Source organism: Rattus rattus, chromosome 14, assembly GCF_011064425.1.
Source record: "Rattus rattus isolate New Zealand chromosome 14, Rrattus_CSIRO_v1, whole genome shotgun sequence".
Taxonomy (NCBI): domain Eukaryota; kingdom Metazoa; phylum Chordata; class Mammalia; order Rodentia; family Muridae; genus Rattus; species Rattus rattus.
In genome coordinates, this window is record NC_046167.1 from 41424957 (window position 1) to 41445195 (window position 20239).

Here is a 20239-nt window from a genome sequence, read left to right on the forward strand (position 1 = left end):
CTTTTTGAGCTTGTCAAAACTTTGCAAGAAACAGGAGATTCTGTTCCCAATGCACTTCTGTGAGGAGGCCTTTCCAAACTCCGTTGGTTTTACTGTTGAGGATACCTTGTCAGGGATACAGAAGATAGTCCTACTTGCTTAAATGTTTAAACCTTTGCGGGCTCCCAAGACAGCGAGATTTCCTTCCATTTTCCCTAAAAGTTTAAGTTTATATCCATAATCCATTTCGATTTAATTCTCATATGAGATGTTAGAGTTCATCCATTCATTCAAATGCTCGGACGCCCAAACTTTCCAGCACCACTTCTTAAAAGTCTATTTTCCCTGACCAGTATTACTTCTGAACAGTTGGGAATATCTGTGGGAGTTTATTTTTCTGTTTTATTCGATTTCCATGTGTCTGTGTCTCTACAATGAACAGACAGTCCTTGTAATTGCAGTTACATAGTAGTAGAAATAGTAACTAGGTAGATTGGCCCTGTGATAAATTGTTTAGGAGAATTTCAGCTATTATAATTCTATACGCATTTATTAGAATCATAATTCTATACACATTTTCTACACACATTTTAGAATCGTCTACTCTATATCTACAAAATATCTCGCTGAGATTTAAAAAAAATGGTTGTGTAGCTGGACGGATGGCTTAGTGGTTAAAATAAAACAAAAACAAAAAACAAAACCCAAAAATCCAAAAACACTAATTGTTCTTTCAGAAACCCAGGTTCAATACCCAGCATCTACACAGCTGCTCACAGCCTTGTATAATTCCAGTTCCAGGGGGTCCAATAGCCTCTACTAGGCTGTGGGCAACAATACCCATGCACATCACACACACACACACACACACAGTAGATGTAAAATGTATAATTTCATGAAACCTTCACTTGGCAGTTGCATTTCAGTACATGGCCTCCCAGCCGTTCCCTTGAGGAGAAGCAGTCTTGATGTAGAAACCGATGAACCGTTGACGAAATGAATAAATAGCAAAGTTACATCTCTGTGAATAAGAGAAACACACTTTTATGGACGTAAAACGCGAGGAAAATGTACAAAGCACCCTACGGTAAGATCCTATACGAAGCAAATGGCTAGAATGGAGGTGCTGGGGATCGAACCCAGGGCCTCGTGCATGCTAAGCACGCGCTCTACCACTGAGCTACACCCCCGCTGATGGACAGGACTTTAGACTATTCTGTACTGTGGTTTACATTGTTGTTTGAGGTTGGGCATCTAATGCTTAGTCTCTTGAAATTCTGTTTCTCGAGTTTTGAATTGTTTGCTCTAGACACAGAAAGGTGTTCTGAATGAAAGACTTCAAAATCTTCCCATAGTTCCCAACTGCAAGGCAGCAGATCCCAGCACCCCTCCAGGGCAGATCCCAATACCGAATCTTAAGTGGGACTTCAGATTCTCCCTTCCTACAGGAGTGCCCAGGAAGCTGTCGAAAAGACTCCAAAAAGGAATGCCAGATTTTTTTTTTTTTTTTAAAGGAGCCTATGACTTTTCTGAGAAATGTAGATACAGGTGGGAAGATAGGAATCAACTGAAAAATAGAGTTAAGTCTAGCACATTGAAGGCTCGATTCTATGAAGCGCCTGAAAGAAAAAGCAAGCCCAAGTCTCTTGACAGGGACTCGGGATATGGTTCAGTGGTACAGCACCGGACAGCACTTGACTAAGATGTGCAGAAAACATGGGGGGGGGGGCACAGAAGCCACAGGTATAACCTCTCACAAAAGAGAAATATTCGAATGTCCGTGTGACAATATACAAAACATGTTCTGAAAAGCAAACAATGTACTCACACTAATAAAAGAAGTCTAAGGAAATAGATGCACTACGTCCACAGTTTGCAAATTAACTTCATAAGCAGAGTTAATAAAATTCTTATCTGGCAAGAGTTCGGTATGTATGTCAATGATATAGTTCTTGATGAACATGCTCAAAACCCGGCATTCTATCTAACAGCAGGTGTGTGTGTGTGTGTGTGTGTGTGTGTGTGTGTGTGTACGCGTGCACGCGCGCGCGTGATGTGCATGAGTGTTTTGCCTGCTGTCTTGCATTTGGCAACTATGGGAAAATCCAACTATTCAAAACTCGAGAAACAGAATTTCAAGAGACTAAGCATTAGATGCCCAACCTCAAACAACAATGTAAACCACAGTACAGAACAGTCTGAAGTTCTGTGCGTCAGCGGGGGTGTAGCTCAGTGGTAGAGCGCGTGCTTAGCATGCACGAGGCCCTGGGTTCGATCCCCAGCACCTCCATTCTAACTGTTTGCCTCATCGGAGATCTTACTGTTGACTGTAGGATGTTATAGACTAGTTTGTGTTATTATTGTTATGATGAAACAATATAACCTTGGAAGGAAAAGGTGTCCTTTCCTCTTAAGGTTCGGGGGTGGGTGTTTTTCAAAGTTTCTTCAACTTCAGAACCTTGGTTTTGTGGATTGATGTCTATGTGCAGGTGAGGGCAGGCACAAGATAAGGCAAGGTCTGTGATTGGGCAGTGAAAAAGAAAGATGGGGTCAGAGTCTTTGAAAGGTGGGAAAGAGAGAAGAGAAGATAGAGGAGAAGGATGACCCACCCCTGTGTAGCTTTAATTAGCCACAGGTAGCTAGGAATATCTTATAAGGGATGGATTATTATAGGATAATTTGTTTTATCTAGGTGGGCAGTTTATATCAGTATCAATTGGCTCTGAGTTTATTGTGTGGACGTTTTGTGGAGTGAGAATTTACTGATATAAATCTGATTGATTAATTACAAGCTTCTAGAGCTTTGATTTTAACAGGTTACGGAGAGTTGCGACTACACACGGAGTGGATGCTGGGAATGTGAGTAGAGCCCATCATAGCAGAGAGGGCTAGTCTTGGAGACGGAGAGATCGCTACAGGGCCCAGAGAGTAGCCGCTGGTAGAGTGGTGTGGAAATTGGGAACTTAGCGAGTCAGGTGGAGACGTTTTGAGAGCCAGAGAGTCTGCCGAGTCTGGCTGGCCGAATGAGACCGCTGTCGCCATGTGGCCTGCTGGTGCCGGTTGGTGTCCCCCTCCTCCTCCTCCTCCTCCTCCTCCTCCTCCTCCTCCTCCTCCTCCTCCTCCTCCTCCTCCTCCTCCTCCTCCTCCTCCTCCTCTTCTTCTTCTTCTTCTTCTTATTATTATTTACTACTACATGTTTTAGTTTTAAATTTTATTAAATTAAGTTTAAATTGTATAATCAGACGACTTCTTCCTTCTGGTGCTGGTTTCATATAGGCTACAAAGTATCCTGTCATAAGCTTTCATTATCCAAAGAAATGACATTCTTCATTACTGGGGAGATGAACCCATACTTACTAATATATGTCCCCAAAGCCCAGCAGGTGACCTTGCTAAAACCATCTCTCATAGGAAAACCTCTGAGAGATATTTCAAAGCATGTATCTCAAAGAATAAAGCCATACAATTGTTGAATTCTTCATAAAGTGCCTTCAAAGAAAGAAAAATTATGTAAGAAAGTCACAGACAGCACAAAGCAGATAGGGTTGGACTGGTAAAAGTCAGCCAGAATCTAGGTAGTAACTGTTCTGTCATGGAATGGCTCTTATGTTTCTGTATGTGACTGTCAATCTCCACAGAGTCACCAGTCTCTTTCCTATGTTGTTAATGGAAATTATTTTTATTTAACTAGATTTTTAAAACTAATCAAAATGTTTTTGATGCTGGGGGTTCAATATAGGATTTTGCATGTGTTAGGCAAGCACTTACCACTGGCTATACCCCTAGGCCTCTACTTTCTATTTTGAAACAGGAGCTCACTTAGTTCCCCCGGTTGGTCTTGAAACCACTCTGAAACCCAGGCAGGTCTTGAGTGTGGAGGGGCACCATTGAGAAATTATTTTGGACATAAAATTTGGACTGTTAAGATTATGGAGCTAGGGGGTGCATGATTGGACTTTCACAAAGAATCAAGAGCCAGATCACTGCTTTCAGTCCAAAGCTGAGATCACCTGAAGTTCCTGTATGTGATCATTTGACAACATCTTTGTTTTGACTACATTTCCCCCCCTTTGGAATTTGAAAACCTTAACATTTCTTCAAAGATGTTGTTCTCTTATTCTCTCATCCTGAATATGCAGGGATGTTGGCTGGGTATTCCACCACTTTGTTTGAGACAGTTACATGTAGCTCAGGCTTGCCTCCAACTAAACTATGTAGCAGAAGATGGCCTTGAATTCCCCAGTCATTCTACCCCGACCTCTCTCTCACGTGTTAGGATTACAGGTATGTGCACCCGCATCCCTTCCAACACCTGTTGTAATTGATTTCTACTGTCAGAGTGAGCTGCAGACTAAAGGAGGAGGAGCTAAGGATGGCTCTTTACTCCTCAGCCTATAACCCCACAGTGCTAAGATGGGCTGGGAATTGAACCCGGACCTCACCCTGACAGAAGCACTACAGCACAGAGTTGCACTTTCAGCATCTTTCTTTCTTTCTTTCTTTCTTTCTTTCTTTCTTTCTTTCTTTCTTTCTTTCTTCCTTCCTTCCTTCCTTCCTTCCCTCCTTCCTTCCTTCCTTTTGTCTTTTCTATAATCCAGGAAACTGTGAACTGATGGCTGGAGAGTTACAGCCCTACATGTGCTGATGCAGCCAGGCTTACAGCGGCCAGGAACTAGAGTTAAATAGATGCATTCAAAAACTGTCCAGTGATGAATTTACTTGGCATATCAGCAAGAAAAAATATGGTTAAAGACAATTTAAAGATGGGAACCTTGGACGCTTTATTGAGTTATGGGGAGAAAGAAAAGCAATGTGGAGTCCAAGATCACTGGACTCCCTCAATGCTTAGCCTGCAACCTACCTCTGAGTCACACAATGGTCTTGAAGTTATTCAGCAACAAATGTGATCAGCTTCATTTCCGGTTATTCTCAGGCTAGACAGGAATTCCTGATTTCCAAAAAAATTCAGACTGGATCCTTTTTCTACCTGCAAGCACTCCGTTTGGTTATGAATGCTACCTTAGAAGAGACCGTTCTTTCTCCCACTCTGTCAGTCCACACCTTGGTCTGCTGCTGTGATCCTTTTGAGATGCTTTCTCTGCATAGGGAAAGTATCAGAATGTGCTCTGTTACAATTGCTTTTCTTTCAGTTCCCTTTGATTCCTTGTACAAAACTGTCAGCAAGACAAAAGAAACAACACAGAGTTTATCTTAGTTGTATAGCTAACTACTGAAAATCAAGTGATTGAAAACAAAACACACTTGTTTCATTTGCTCACAACAATCTGAGTTTAAATTTGGGACATGGCCACACTGAGCATTTTCTCTGTAGCTGGGGTAGGTTTCACTTGTGTGGCTGAAGTCCAAGGCTGCCCTGTGATGTTTAACTACATGTTCCTCTTTTTTACCCTCTGTCTTGGATTTTCTGCAGTTGATGGTCACCTACCATTGAGACGTGCTTTGAGGAAGCTACTCACTCAAAAGCCAAATCACAGTTGAGAACAAATTGCCAATGTTAAAAAAAATAATTAAACACTGAAAACTTCTTTTACTCAGAAATAAGAGACTGAGAGGAAGTGCTGGGAATCTGCAAAGGCTCTCTTCCTTGAATTACTGAGTGGACCTGAGACAGAGTCTTGTGCCTGGAGCTAAATTCAGTGAAGGGGTGGAGAGGTGGGGGGAGGAATTGGAGGGTTGGAGGAGGGGACAAGGAGAGCTGGGGAGGGGAGGAGAAACTGAGAATGAACTCAAGTTTTGTTTGAGTGAATAAGAACTGATACTTCTATGTTGTTCTGTTGTTCTGGGCACATTGGGCCAGTGCACATGTTGCTGGCCCCAACCATAATAAATCTACATTCATAATATTTCTCCACAAGTTTCTTGACATTTCACTAAAATTCTCGAGCAAGGTCTACAGACCCTTTCTGAATTTGAGGCATTCAGTTTTAGTTCTTTATAGAAAATTACAACTAGAGTAATTAAGATAATGATGAGTGGGACAATCCAAGGAAAAGATCTAACTTTTACAACCACTCCCTCACCCACTAAGAACCCCAAAACTGGACTGCAGACACAGATCTGCCTTTGACTTCTTTCTGGCAGGGTTAGGTTGAGCCAGTGCTTTAAAATCAGTTTTATTTTACCAAAAGTATTGGTTGATAATGGTTACACATACAGTAGGGTGTGTAGTGGGACTGGTAACAAAACAGTAGTGCAAAATCCTCAATCCTTAAAATTGACTGACAAGTCTCCTAGAGGCCCTGCTGGGATTTGAACCCAGGATCTCCTGTTTACTAGACAGGCGCTTTAACCAGCTAAGCCACAGAGCCCTTACAAATTGAGGTAGTTTCCTCTTAGGAGAGAGCATAGGTAGGCAGTGTTTCAGACAAACCTAAGTACCTGAAAATTAAATGATTACTGTTCCTCGTGTGCAGATGACCAAACAACGGTGACAGTTCAGGTTCCTTGGAGATACTATGTAACATTTTCCTCTCCAGTTGCTGTGAACCCCTCTCCAGTAGTGGCTGAGTGCTGTTTCATTCTTTTTCAGGGTCACATATGTCTGTGTACCATATTCTGTTATTTTTCCTTATCAATGCATATACAGTCAAAACAATAGATGTGGGCTTTGATTGTCAAGCTCATTATCAAATTAAAAATGTCTTAATTGCTGAGCCCTGAGCTGAACTGTCACTATTTCAAAAACAAAAGAGCAAAGAAAGGAAGAAAAGAGAGGGTGAAAGAGGAAAAGAAAAAATTTACCGAGTTATAAAATCGTTACAAAATCAAACTATAGTTTTCCTAGGTGAAGACTTGAGTGTCAACACACTACATTATACCAACGGTAGAGGAGATTATTGTACTAAACATTCAGAATTCCCATATCACAAAGGAATAATCTCACATTAGTAAAAATTCGATTCACCAAGTCTCAGGATTGAGCCTAGAACCTTCTTCCTATTTTCCTCACAATGCTTTCCCAGCCGAACCACAGCAGTCATGCAGAGAAGAGTTTTTCTTTTTTATTTCTTGTCAGTTTTCTTTTCCCTCCCCAACCCTTTTGTCTTTCTAGGATGTTTGAGATTTGAAAAGTGTTGTTAATTGTCCAATGCACCCAGATTCCCTAGAAGGACCTGGAATCTCTCTGTTCTACAATACTGATTAGAGCCCTTGCAGGCAGTGTGGAGAAAAAGGCTTGAGGAGAGAAACAGACAGGAGTCCAGACAGCTTTCTGATCATCCACATCCTAGAAGGCACCACTCAGAAACTTAAAGAAACTGAAGGAAACATTCTCGAGGCTTCTTTTTCTATCAGTCTAGATCTTTAATTTCTCATAATCTTCACAGATCTGCAGGTTCGTCGGCAATACAGCTTTGCTCAAAGATTACATATGTAAACATTGCCAGCCTGACCACATGACCAAATCTCAAACTTACACCAACAACACCAGAGAAATAAAAGTGACTTTTATTTTCATTACAACCAAATCTCTCTAAAAGACATTTGTCCTAGAAATCACACTGTAGATAGCCCAGGATGGCTTCGAGCTTACATTCTCTCTTTCCCTGATATTTAATTAGTATGGATGTTACCAATATTATTTTAAAGTTCAGTCAGAGTCAATGACTGTTCAAAGTGATTGAAGAGCAAAGTGCATGAGTCATTTATAAGGCACAACTATAGATGAGAATATTTTCTAAGGAGTTAAGAAGCAATTGTTCATGAAAGCATGAAGCCAATCTACTAACACACAATGGTAGTAAGGGTAAAATTGTGAGAGGGACAGAAAGGCTTTTGTCGAATGAGGTTAAAAACTTATGAAAATGTAAGCAGAAGATAGTTTGTGGAGGTATTGGAATGTACCATGTTATTGAGTAAGTATCATCAGCAGTGTCTCCATCCTACAGCAGCAGCAAATTAACCATTTCCCCTTGTCAGATATTAGAACTCGAGAGTCTTTTATCTTTTCCTCAAACCTTCTTTTACACTCAGGTTTTCTAAAATATTTCTCCTCATTTAGGTGATACACAGAAACAATTTTGCTTCATAAACTGAACTGTGTGATCAGAATTATGTTGGCCCATCAAAGCTCTTGTTGGGACCCCAAAATCAGACTGCTGGTAGGGATTGAAAGAATCATCCAGGGCAAAGCAAGAGTGCGGAGTAAGTGTGGGTGTGAGGCTCTTCCCTCCTCTGAGCTTCCACAAAGGCTCCTCATAGACTATTCTTCTCCTCCCTCCCTCCCTCTCCTCCCTTCCTCCCTTCCTTCTCCACCTTCTCTTTTTCTTTCCTTTTCATCTTTTCTTCCTCCCCTCTTCCCTTCTCAGCCACTCACAGGAAGGACAGATGGGAGGAAGGTCTCCAGACCTCCAGATCGAAGACACATACACTGATAAATCTATTAAGCCATTTGGAAATTTATGTGTGAATATATGTCTGAAATGTATGTATTTCAAATTATCATATTGCTCACGGAGAGTGCATAGAATTTGCCAAGTTAATAAACATCATACTTCATGAAAAAAGTCCAAGGTCATATAAATAAGCAAAGTAGCTTCTTAAATCTCATAGAGGTTAACAAATACGCCACCGCGAAAGATTGCAACTAAGAATTGTTGGTGGGAAAGCTTAGCTCACAGTCTTCAGCCTACAGGATGGATTTGTGGGTGGAAGAGATGGGGGCTGAACTCAGGGCCTTTGTATGCTAAGCATGCCTCTCCTGAGCTACACTAGCAACATCAAAACTTGCCTCATAAATACCGTAGAGAGGTCTTTCTATCTGAGTCTTCAGAACCTAAAATGTACTGGCTACATCGATCCTTTTATACAACTCTGTTCTTTCAGAACCTGCTGGACTGCATTCTACCTCAAAGCCAAACCAGAACAAGGTTAACAAGGCTAAGGCCTATTCTAAGTGCTATACTGCTAGCCTAAGTCAGTTCCCAAGATGATGCCTGAAGGGCACTCCCGTTGGCCCACCTTAAGGCATCTCAAGATACAGCAACTCAATATCTCTGTATAGATTTATGTCTTATACGTTAAAATTTCAAAATAAGTTTAACACAGAGAAAGGGAACACATTTTATATATGAATATCAGCAGGAAAAAACTCTCAAAAATATAACACTTATCAAAATACATTGTATACATGTATGAAATTCAAAAAAATCATTAAATACATTTTTTAAAAATGATGCAATAGAAACAAGAGGGTGAATTTTAGTGAAAGTTTGTGCAGCACTTTTCACAATTGCCTTTTAGGTACAATGGAACGGCACTTGAATCTTAATACATAATTTAATACATAATTTTAACTGTGTGTGTGTAGGAATGAAGCCAATGTTGGAAACCAGAACTCTCACCATGAGAGAAGGACTACACAAAATTTCCACAAAGGCAAAGGACATCTCTGTCCTAGCTTTGCCTACTAAAACAGTGCATAAGCATTCACACTCAGGTACTGGGCAGGGTAGCCTTGTATGTTGATTATGGAGTCTGCTAAAAGGGAAGAGCGTTCCAGGAGAATTTGTTGTTGTAAGGGGAACTGGGACACAATATAAACACAATATAAACCCAGAGCATCATTCCATGCCAGAGTGTAAGGAAGTGCACAGCTCAGCGTCAGGCAAAATGTATCAATCGATTATAGTTTCAAAAGACATATGTGGTTTCAAAGAATTCGCCCATAGGTTTCTGATGAAAGTTGAAGCTTTGCTGTGAAGGAATGGAAGAGTCCGTGCAACTCAGAACCTCTGCGGTATAGACCTCCGGGTTCTTACACAGAACACACTTCAGAGTGCAGAACATCAGAGACAGTGGAGTTTAACACAATGGACTAATTCAAGGCGGCTCACAGTTTGTTTTATTCTGTGACAGTGTCTCATTCTGTGGTCCAGATTGGCCTGGAACTCAATATGTGGTCCAGACTTCTCCAGACTCAGCAATACTGTTGCTTCAGCCTCCGGAGGTACCTTCACCACCATGCTTTAGATACTGAGGATACCCGATTTATCAAGCATGACAGAACAGTATTTTCCCCTCAGCCTGGGGCTTGTCTTTTGTCTTTTACAGGCTGTTTTAATTTTAATGAAGTTCAATATATTAATTAATGACCACTTTCCTGGATCGTGTCTTTGAGGTTCATTTCTACTTCTGAAGAGTCACTGTTCTCTGCTACAGACTTTCTGAACCGAGAAACAGAACCTTTGTTTTTTGTCTGCGGCTGCGACCACTGAGTGTGGTTTAGTGACTCAGAGGCGGCGGCACCTGTCTGAGATTCTGGTTGTACGGATCCAGGGTGAAGGTGCTGCAGCTAGGGCCCTTTGAGGAGGTGCAGAAAGGACCTTCTAGGATCCCTGGTGAAGCTGAAGTTCGTGGGTCCCTGCTTTACAGTCAGGTGCGCTTAGATAGCCCTTGCCAATGTGAACAAAGACCAGGGTAGGTGTCGACGTTTTCAGCTTACAGCATTTTCATTGGCATTAGATTTAATCAGACGCAAAAATTTTGGCCCTTTGAGCTGAAGAAAATGCTCCAGAAAAGAGGGTGGGAAATCCCTCGGTTCCCTCAATCCTTTCTGCCTGTGCCTGGTAGGTGACTTGGTCATCAGAAGAATCGGTAGTGTGGAGACTTTGGAAACTGTTTTCTTCCGGCGATCCTGAGCTTTGTTGGGGGTCTCCAAAGGAGACTGGTGCAGCTGAAATCTGTCCTAAGAATGCCTTTCACTAAATAGAACCGTTAGAAAAAAGCACGCTGGGCTTTTTTTTTTTTTTTTTTTTTTTTTTTTTTTTTTTTAAAAGATAGGGATTGTGAGTAGCCTCTTTAGTGTAGATGGGGATGTAGCTCAGTGGTAGAGCGCATGCTTCGCATGTATGAGGCCCCGGGTTCGATCCCCGGCATCTCCAATGTTTTTTCTCAAAATATTTTGTCCTTTTAAAATACTTTCTTACGATATTTATTTAAGCGCTTTATATCCTTATACTTATTTCGTGTCTATTTAGCTATCGAAACACCGCGTCCTTCCTAGAGACAGCTCTAAGGTGGTTGTCGGACAAATCACCCTGTGAAAGCATCCAGAAGGAAGGATGTACAGGCCCACCAGGGGCTACACTTAGTAAAAATAAAATGACTCTATATATATTTTGGAAAATAGTGGGGCTAGGGGAGGTACTAATAGTATCCATTGCTAACATTCATTAATTGTACATAGGAATTCAGAATAGAGAGTCTCTCACACACTGGAGGTACTTAACATTTAATTTCTCTCTCTGCCTTTGGTTTTATTAACTGCTTTTGTACAGGACAGCTGATCATTCTCACTGTGAGACGGCTAGGGAAAAGATGGGGCTGGGCCTCAAGGTAAAAGTATCAAAAGTTATTAAACTGTGTCTGCCTGAGCAACTTCGAATCAAACTTTGAATGCCAGGCGGTGGGTGGGGGATGTAGTCCTCCCTGGTGGGAGGCTGGTGGATTACTGGTAGGTTTAAGCCCCAGTAATACCACTGCAACAACAAAACACAACTGTAGAACACCTTGATGGGAACCCCTAAAACACCTTCCCAGAAACCGAACTGCCAACCAAAGAACATACAAGGACACAGCCCCTCCCTTCCCCAACGTATGCAGTAGACATGGAACCTGGTCTTCATGTGGGTCCTCCAACAACTGGAGAGGGCGCTTACCCTGACTCTGTTGCCTGCCTGCGGACCCTGTCCACCTCTCTAGGCTGTCTTGGCTAGACTCAGTGGGAGAGTTTGTGCCTAGTCCTGCACAGGGTGTCAGGGTGGATTGATACCTAGGAGCGACCTCCTCTTTCTCACAGATGAAGGAGGAGGGATGGGGCGTGGGGATTCGTGAGGGGAGGGGACTGGGATGAAAGGAGGAACTGCGATCGAGATGTAAACTAAATAAATAATTAATTAATGGGGGAAAACAAAGACCTCAAGATTCCTTTTCTACTGAACAATTTTTCACATTAGTAAACCGGGAGTATATCTTCTGCTTTAATTTTTTTTTCTGTAAATTATGGAAATATGCTCTGAGACTTGACTAAGAATCACTGATTGTGTTGGAAGCCAGCCTGGGCAAGGGGAGTGTGAGCGTGGTTTTCAAAGTTCACACAAAGTGTCTGCTTTTCTTTGTATTTACTTCAATCACAGCGGCCATTTTTTAAAGCTACAAGAACATGACTGTATAGTGATGTTTTCTAAGCAGTTGCTCTGAGCGTTCATGTAATTTTCTTTATTTGATATGTCAAACTAATTTGTTTTTATTTCTCATACTAGTTAGGGACTTGTTGACTTTGAAGGAAAGTTATATGTTTAGCCTAAATCAACTCACTTCAATTTTAGGATAACAAAGAATAAGTTATAAGATATTTCTTGGAAGGAAATGGTATTGATTTTACTAGGTTAAGAGGCATGGCTTACCTGCATGGTCAGTCGACCATTCATTCATCTCCGTGTATGGGGTACATGACTACCTGAGCAAAACTAAGTTTATAAGACTAATAATGAGAAACGAGGAAAGACTGTTGGGAAACAACCATGGGCTGCTGCCTTGCCCCATAGACATTAATTATATGGAACCCAAGCCCTGTTCACCTTTCCCAATGTTCTAAAACACTGATCTCTGGACTGTATTTCCAAGGTTAAATCACCCTTTCTTTCTCTTGCCATGTGGCTTGAGTTCACAGGATGTACTGTTTTTGTATTTTTATGTGACCTGTTCCTTATCACTCCGATTTCATGTCAGCAAGGAATGCAGGAGGAAGAAAGCATATAATGCAACCTCAGCATCTAGGAGGCTGATGCAGGAGGATTGCTGTGACTGTAACCCAGCCTGGTCTATAAAGCTACAGACTGAGCTCAAATAACAAAGAAGCAATGTCAAAACCAACCAACCAACCAACCAACCAACCAACCAACCAACCAACCAACCAACCAACCAGAGTATAGGTGCTGGGGAGATGGCCCAGTGGGCGAAATGCTTAAGCAGGTGGATCTGCCTTTGAATTCCATAATATGCATAGTAAAGCCAGACTCTACCACTTACTGGCTAGTTTAACCTAAATGACAAGCTCCAGGTTCAGTGAGAGACTATCTCAACAACTAAGGGGAACGAGTCAGGAATGCAGAGGCTCTCAGCTTTCTGCAGTAAGTGACCACCAGGTTCTTCCCCTCTCCTCCAAAACACATCCACCCAAAGGTGGAATTGATTATTTATTGTTATTTATTATTTGTGTTATTATTTTCAGTGCATTTAATATCCTGCATTTTGAAGTCCAGATAGGGACTCTGGGTGAACTGTTAGGTGAGTGTGGTCAGGCGGACTGTGCACCACTTGGTACTACTGGAAATTTGGGTTACCTCGTACTCCCCAAATCTGTGTAGAGTATGGAATCCCTTCAGAAGAACTTTGAGGTCTTACTTTTAAGATTTTTAAGATTAAGAAGGAAAGTTGCAACTGTAGTTAACAATACTGTATTTTACACTGAAAACATTGAAAGCAGAAATCAAGTTAAATGTTCTTTACACACTCAGGTGCACACACAAGTGAATGGACGAGTGCACGCACAGTTACCCACAGGTGAAAACAGAAGGAAGCTTTTAGAGTTGATGAGTGTGTTAACTTTCTTGACCATGATGATGTTTCCAGTGGTTCACACATATGTTCAAACTCACCAACTAGTATACATTGTATAGTTTCAGCTTAAAAACAGATTTGTTTTGCTTTGTTTTTAGAATTGCTGAGCCCAAAGAGATGGCTGGGCGGTCAAGAGCACTGGCTGTTCTTCTGGAGGATAGAGGGTTTGATTCTTAACACTATATGGTGGATCACAACCCTCTGTAACTCCAATTCCAGGAAACAGATACCCTTTTCCATCCTCTGTTGCACCCATGTGTCATACATTTGCCTCTGTCTGTCTGTCTGTCTGTCTGTCTCTATATGTGTTTGCCTGTGAGCTTTATTATGGCTGTTTTTCAAAGAACACAACTTCATTACTGTTATCTCCTTCCCACCTTACCTGAGCTCAGTGCCCCTTTCCCATGCTTTCTAGGCTAAGTGAGAACTTGTAGCAATTCTTTTCCTTTAGCGCCCCCGCCCCCCAAGCACTGCTTTACAGGTGTTGTGCTGTGCCAGAGCAGAGCAGAACTTTAAAACTCAACGACAGAGATACATTTCTTTAGGGAAGGGAAAGGGAAGGAGAGAAAGGGAGAGGGGAGAGGAGAGTGAGGAGAGGGGATAGCGAAGAGGGGGAAGAGAAGGGAGAAGAAGGGAGGGGGAAGGGGAGGGGAGACGAGGGGAGGGGAAACGAGGGGAGGGGAGACGAGGGGAGGGGAAGGGAAAGGGAAGAGAGAACTCTCCAGGCAGGAATAAGACCCTACTTCCTGAATAGGGAATTTACAAAAGTGGAAGAGCCATTATTCGTACAGAAAGCAAACCCCAGAGAAAAGTAGCCGAGTCGGGGAGAAGAGCACTCCTGACTGCATCCCTGTCTCCTCTCAAAAGTCACTGAAGAGTCTGAGATTTCAAGTTCTATGGGTTTCATTTGGATAAAGCCTGGCGCGGCGAAGATCGGCGGAAGGGAAGTCTCTAACATCTTGATTCTTAAAACGTTCTCCGTGGCTAAGACAGGGGGGCTGGGTTTTATTGTAGAACCCTGTCCTCCAAGGCTCCTAGTTTTCATTGTCTTTCATAGCTCTAGGACAGACTGCGGAGACCGTATGACAACGGCAGGTGAGTGCTTTCTTCCTCTCCGTAATTATAGGTAACACTTGGCAAAGGGTTCCCCAACTTTTCTGGGAGGATCTGTCCTTAGTCCTGAAGGAAGAAGAGAGGATCCCGGTCGCTTTTTAAACTGAGGTTTTAGACCCCAGACCGTTCACAACCCTCACTGGCGTGTCTGTGAAAGTGCAGATTGATCAGAATACCCCTTGTATTGGGGGCCTCTTTATTTATTTTATTATTTTGACAAAGAAGATCAAAATAACAATTCTAGAAAGGCTCTTGAATTTTTATGAAGATGAATAGGAAACAGGCACTTCTCGGCAGTGGGGATGTAGCTCAGTGGTAGAGCGCATGCTTAGCATGCATGAGGTCCTGGGTTCGATCCCCAGCATCTCCAGGTTTTTGATGGTGGGGAAGGCCCACATTCATTTTTAGAATTTCAATTCTCTCTTTAGCCTGTTTCGGGCTATGCACAAAGCTATTCCTACTAATTTGTTATTGCTGTTCGCAAACGAACAGGTTTCGTTAACCAGCTGTATTAGGAACTGTATTTGCACCAATCTTGGGGACGCTCTCGTGGCTCCAGTCTGGGATCAGGGAAGATGCACATCCACACCTCTGAATGTAGAGGACTGATGCTCTTCTGCCTCTCCCGACTCCTCGCACAGCTAGTGACTGATTCTGTAGCACTACTGTAAGGGGCTTTGTCTAGTGGGCCCTTTGTCTGGAGGGATTCCTCCTTTGAACTTTTCCCTCTACTCCCAACTTTCGACACTGATATTAACAAGTAAAGGGAGTTCAGAAAAGTTTTCCAGTGGCTTTATTCCGTCCACTGCCCCACCTCATCTGGTCCCCAACCGAGCCCAGAGCAACCATTATTGGCATTCTGCCTGGTTACAAATGAATTAAAAGCTTTTAAACCTGGGGATGTGGAGGGGTTGTGGAGGGTTACCAGGTTGGGGTATGGATTAGTCAAGTTCTTGAAGAGAACAACAGATACCAGCTCTTCCTTCTGTCTGACTACAGCATTTTGAACAATCAATTATAATAGGGTCTTGTGCTGAAGCAGCTTGGTCCTAAGGAAAGAGGACATTAAGGTGTGAGTCTTAGGCTTGCTAAGGTGTTTTTGGGCTTGCTAATCCTTCTGGTTAAATCAGTCTGTTCTGCCAACTACTGACCAACAGTATAGGTCTGAGAAATGCGACTGTAAGGTGGTACTAAGATCCAAGAGTACTTTAGTTAATTCAAAAATAGCCACAGCGTTCATCAGCTTTTCAGGCCACAGGCTAAGAGTCCAGAGGCCTTTTCCTCATGAGTGGTAGTCATTTCTGCTACGTCATGCTTCTGCAATCTAACCGGAACTTGCCAGATCCCAAGACTCATCAGTTTTAGGGTTTGAATTTTGGGGTTTTTTTTGTTTGTTTGTTTTGTTTTTTGCTATTGGTGTTGTTTGTTTTATTGGTGGAGAGTCAGGAGATCAAATCTAGTGCATGGGAGGCAACCAACCACTCCATCTCTGACCTCTTAGCTGTATTCCCAGGCCTCTTTCTACTGTTTAGTTTGAAGCAAGTTCTCACTAATTTGTTCAGGCTAGCCTCCAAGTATCTGGGATGACAGCTCTGGCCACCATTCTTGGTTTGATAACTAGCTTCAGGCTGTGGTTACTCCTTACCCTCCTTTCACTCCCCACTCGGCTTCCTTTGATGTCACTTCGTGGCCATCAGCAGAATACAACTGTGATGGCCAGTCTTGATTGTCAACTTGACTTCATTTAAAATGAATGAAAACCCAAGCAGATGGGCACTCTGTCCATCCTGTTCCTCCAGAGAACCCTGAAGAATAGCACTCTGTTAAGCCTAGGCATGGTGACACATGCCATCAATCCCAGCAATTGGGACAGAGGCAGGCAAATCTCTGAGTTTTAGAGCATGGTTTACAGTCAGAGCTATACACTGAGAGTATATCTTAGAAACAAGCAGACAGACAGACAAAATTAAAAATTCATTCACTGCCATTGTTCCAACACAGAGGCATTTCTTTGGACACCTACTCTCATATCTAGAACTTGCATTATATTATATTATATTACATCTTCTAATAAATCCTCCTTCTTCATGAAGGAGTCAAGATCCCAGTTTCACCTTAGTGGGAGTACTAAAGGGGGACTCCTATGTGGGCAGCATTAAGAAGTTTGTCTGTACATTTCTTCCATTTTCAGCCTTGCTGAGACATCATTGGCCACTGAAACAGTTACAGACATGCAAGCAATCCCTAGAATGTTTTAAAATCAAAGGCAGAGGGAGATGATTAAAAGAATGTAAGCTCTTCTTCTCCTCCTCCTCTTCCTGTAATAAAAAGTTAAATTTATGTGTTTGCAGCCTTCCTCACCCCTCTGCCACTTTCTAACACCTGCATTGCCTCTCGATTGCGAGCTCCAGCCAAAGGAAAAGGAGGGTAAGTAAGGAGGTGCCCAAACCGCAACTCCCTACAAAGCAGACTGCCCGCACCGGTGGTAAAGCACCCAGGAAACAATTGACTACAAAAGCCCACTCCCAAGAGTGTGCCCTCTACTGGAGAACTGAAGAAAACTTACCGTTACTTCCCATACCGTGGCACTCTGAAAACAGGTGCTATTGGAAGTCCACTGAACTTCTGATTTGCAAGCTCCCGTCTCAGCTTTTGGTGTGAGAAATTGCTGAGGACTTCAAAACAGATTTGCGCTTCCAGAGTGCAGCCGTTGGTGCTTTGCAGGATGCAAGTGAGGCCTATCTGGTTGGCCTTTTTGAAGATACCAACCTGTGTGCTATCCATGCCAAATGTGTAACAATAATGCCAAAAAGATATCCAGCTAGCACACCACATACGCGGAGAATGTGCTTAAGAGTCCACTATGAGGGGAAACATTTCATTCTCAAAAAATTTTTTCCTCTTCTTCCTGTTCTGAATGTTAGATATTTTTTCATGGGGTCAAAGGTCAAAGTATATGATTGTGAGTGGAAACCTAGGGGACAGAATTAGGTACTGGCAGTTTCTCCATGTTCATTTGTGTGTGAATTTTTAATATAAATGCAAGGTGTAAAGCATCAATGCAAGCAAAATGTTTCAGTGAACACATTTCAACAGTTCAACTTTATATCAATTATAAATAAACCTCTTAAAGTTTTCTGGACAAAAACCCCATTATGTTGATAAGAAGTAGCAGAGGCAGCAGGAGTGGGGATGAAGCCCTTTGCTGTCCTGGGCGGGACACTCTGAGTTCTTTCAGCAACTTCCACTCAGGTGAAGCCTGGAATGCCCTGGACTCTAACCCTCTGAGACTGTAAGTTCTAAATAAACTTTCTTCTGTAAGTGCCTTCCTTGGTCATGGGTGTCTTCGCACAGCAAGAGAAAGTAACTGAGAGAGGCTCCAGCAAGTCTGCTTCAGACATGCACATGAGGCCACTTTAGCTGCTTCAGACCTCCTTCAGCCCATATGCTTGTTCTTCTGAAGTGAATTAGGTACAGAAGACCAGTGATTAGGTATCGATTCATTATTTGAGGATTTACTTAAAGCACTGCTTGCACTGTGTATTTGCCAAGCTTGACTTTACTTGCCACCTGGAACAGAATGACCTGAAGAAATAGCCAAAATGACATGCCGACTGCCACATACACATGTGTAAAATCTTGCCTACTTGCTCACTTCACCTTGTGGTTTTAGAGTCTAAAATGAGAAAGCCAACTGGATCCATATGGAGGCTTTACAGGACCATCCTGGCTTTGGTCCCAGAACTTCTCCTCCTTCCACTGTCTTTGGTGTCACAGTGCTAATTCCTGAAAGTCTCCCACAACATTTCCTCAGCAAAAAACAAAGCATCCCAGTGTCTGTCCAGCTCCTGCCCTCTATGGAGGTACTGCATCTTCGTGTGATTTCTTTACATGAATCTTGTCGAGCAGTGTGATGGTTTGAATGAGATATTCCCCATAATTTTAGGCATTTGAACACTTGGTCCTCAGTTGGTGATGTTGTTTGGAGGTTTAAGAAGTGTGGCTTTGGTTGAGCTTTGGGGTTTTAGTTCAAGATATAAGCCTTTACCTTCTGCTGAGGTAGCCATGCCTGCCTGATGATGCCTACGCTACCATGGTGATTAAGGACTCTTATTCTTATGGACTTAGTTAAAAGGAGAAGCAAGCTGATTCTGAGCATCTGTTTCCCGGCTTTGGACTGCAGATACTGTGTGGCCTCAGCTTCTGCTCTCCTGATTTCCCATCCTGACTGACTGTACCCTCCAACTGTGAGTCATAGTACACTTTTCTTCCTTAAGTTGCTTTTGTTAGGCATTTTGAGAAAAGTACTTTTCTTATCACTGACAAAATACCTGGCTCAAACAAGTTAAGGTGGGAAAGATTTACTTTGGCTCCTGTTTCAAAAAGTGTAATCCATTCTGGCAGAGTGGTTGGGGTGTTTGGGTCCGTGGTGAAGAGAATGTGAAACCGCTCACATTTGAACAGATGAGGAGAAGGAGAAAGGGGATGGATAGTCTGCCCTTAGCTGTTTTCTCCTTTTCTTTGCATGTAATGTGAAGCCTAAGCCTAGCGAATGGTGCCACACACCTTTGAGGTGGGTCTTCTTTCCTTAGTTAAAACTTTTTGAAAACGTCCCTCTCTAAAGCACTGGGGTCCTTAATCCAGTCACGTTGACAACTAAAATGAACTATCTCAGATGTTGTTTGAGCAGCTAAATTATTCACACACAGAAGAATAAAATTGGATCTCATACCATCCGTTAAACCGAACTAAAAACGAGTCATAGAACAATCAAGAATTAGAGATTGTTGATAGTCCAGAGATGCTCGGAAGTTACACATAAAGTTGTATCTTAATAATACACACTTTGCACAAATACTCGAGCGCCCACTGATTTTGGCGCCGGCGGGATCTTGGAACCAATCCCTCTGTAAAACACTAAGCATTGCATTCGGCTTCTCCAGAATTTAGCTTCTCCAAGAGAGGATCCGTGAGGAGCATCGCAGAGCAACCACAAAAATGAGGAAAAGCAGAGAAGGTAAGGAGCAGTTTCGGGACTCCTGACGCCTTCCGAAGATTGTAGGTACCCTAACCTTAACCCTATCCTAACCCTAACTTAACCTAACCCTAACTTAGGTCTTGGGACTCATCTCAGCGCCTTCCTAAGAGCGGTAGGACAGCGATGGGCTCTGGGGTTTGCATTTTAGAAGCATGGAGCGAGCGTCAGCAGAAAGGCCTGCCGCTCTGTAGCTTTTTGCAATTGAAACAACTCTGTTTGAAAACAAAGCGTTGGGTTTTATTTTTCAATATTCAAAAGTACTATTTTTCTATCCTGTCAGGAATACCATTGATTTTGTTAGAACTTCTGACTGATATATTTTGAGACAGCGCTAAGGGAACATTCAGGCACTGGCGATTCTGAGTTACCATAACTGGGAACAGGTCTAGCGTCTCTCGGAGTAATAATCTCACGGAATCCTTTCGGGTCCCTGGCTTCTTCGTTTTCGGGTACTCGCTTAGTGCAATT

The 20239-nt window shown here is 42.5% G+C and overlaps 5 non-coding genes across 5 annotated transcripts; 3 read left to right on the forward strand and 2 right to left on the reverse strand.

Annotated features, from left to right (window-relative positions):
- Positions 1–1097: 1097 nt before the first annotated feature.
- On the reverse strand, positions 1098–1169 carry Trnaa-agc. Its single transcript has one exon. It is a non-coding gene; the product is annotated as a tRNA-Ala (tRNA).
- Positions 1170–2197: 1028 nt separating this feature from the next.
- On the forward strand, positions 2198–2269 carry Trnaa-agc. The gene has a single exon. It is a non-coding gene; the product is annotated as a tRNA-Ala (tRNA).
- A 3965-nt stretch (positions 2270–6234) lies between these two features.
- Trnat-agu lies at positions 6235–6308 on the reverse strand. Its single transcript has one exon. It is a non-coding gene; the product is annotated as a tRNA-Thr (tRNA).
- Positions 6309–10808: 4500 nt separating this feature from the next.
- Trnaa-cgc lies at positions 10809–10880 on the forward strand. Its single transcript has one exon. It is a non-coding gene; the product is annotated as a tRNA-Ala (tRNA).
- A 4151-nt stretch (positions 10881–15031) lies between these two features.
- Trnaa-agc lies at positions 15032–15103 on the forward strand. Its single transcript has one exon. It is a non-coding gene; the product is annotated as a tRNA-Ala (tRNA).
- Positions 15104–20239: the final 5136 nt, after the last annotated feature.